Source organism: Triplophysa rosa, linkage group LG10, assembly GCF_024868665.1.
Source record: "Triplophysa rosa linkage group LG10, Trosa_1v2, whole genome shotgun sequence".
Lineage (NCBI taxonomy): Eukaryota > Metazoa > Chordata > Actinopteri > Cypriniformes > Nemacheilidae > Triplophysa > Triplophysa rosa.
The window spans coordinates 25,772,040-25,773,192 of NC_079899.1; the positions used below are offsets into that span (position 1 = coordinate 25,772,040).

The 1,153-nt window shown below is 37.7% G+C and overlaps 1 protein-coding gene across 1 annotated transcript in view; it reads left to right on the forward strand.

The window, feature by feature from the left end:
- Positions 1–72: 72 nt before the first annotated feature.
- chrm5a (cholinergic receptor, muscarinic 5a) overlaps positions 73–1,153 on the forward strand; it is a 14,836-nt gene continuing 13,755 nt past the window's right edge. Inside the window, exon 1 of the mRNA XM_057344250.1 lies at positions 73–368. The gene's annotated coding sequence lies outside the window, so the exon portion shown is untranslated. The remainder of the gene's footprint in view (positions 369–1,153) is intronic.

Sequence of the window (1,153 nt, forward strand, 5' to 3'; positions counted from 1 at the left end):
TCTCTCTCTCTCTCTCTGCTCACTGTCCTGGAACATAATGCAGCGTTGCGCCCTGTGGGATTTTTTCCTCTCCAGCGCGTCGTCAGCTGTATGTGCGCCGGTCAGAGAGCACCGCGCTCAGGTTACTTTTCTTTAATATGCTGGAATAACTAACAGTAAATGCGTTTGTTTTAATGCAATATGTACAGGCAATGCAAAGCTTTGGATGACACCTTCTGCATACTTTGGATTTACAACCTGATGTGACAGCGCTGGACGTCACAGTGATGCTGGAGGAGTAAAACTGGAGACTTATTTGACCATGTTTACCTGCGCACGGAGGAACTTGACATCTCTCAGTATGTGAGCTGGTGTTGTGGATTTCATCTGTAAGTGCTGCTTTATTTGATTAGTTTAAACAGAACTAGAACTTTCACAAACACGTATCTGTTTTATACAGTATCTATGAATTATAGGCTGTTTAATTACTGTTCAGTATTTAAACACCACCACCCCAAAGTGAATGCAAAAGCTAACTGCAGATGGGTTTTGTCTTTTCTTAGACCCATATATAGTATATATAATGCAGGTTTCCATGAAGGTGAACCTGCATTATTTAAAACAGAAAACAAACCCAACATGTCTGTTAAAGACAAATCAGAACCCCCAGAGAGTGAAACAGGGTTTATACCACACAACATGGGTTTACACATACACAAACACAACATCTTTTAAATACCAACACAACAGAATACTAAACATGAATAGTTCTCCTCTTTATTGGATCTCCATAAAAAATGCAAACAATAACACTCACAATCAAATGCAAAGCATTCCGGGAACTGACAGTTGTGATCGTTTTAGCTACTTGATTGAAACATGTTATTTTAAAATGAAGACATTGAGTTAAGCCAAAGAGTTACAGTTTCAAGTCAGTTTAACATGATGCAATCGTTTTTGAGGGGGAATTCCCATAATGTCATGTTATTAAATCAAAATGAATTGTTTAAGTGAAGTGAACAGCATCAAATCTTTAATACAACAGAAGTGAATTGGGAAAATGACGTAGTGTTGATTTTCATGCACCACAGACACACAAGAAACACACTGATTGACAACAGCGGTTGTAAAGTACCAAATGTAAACTCAAAAATAATAGTAATCCAGAAATAAA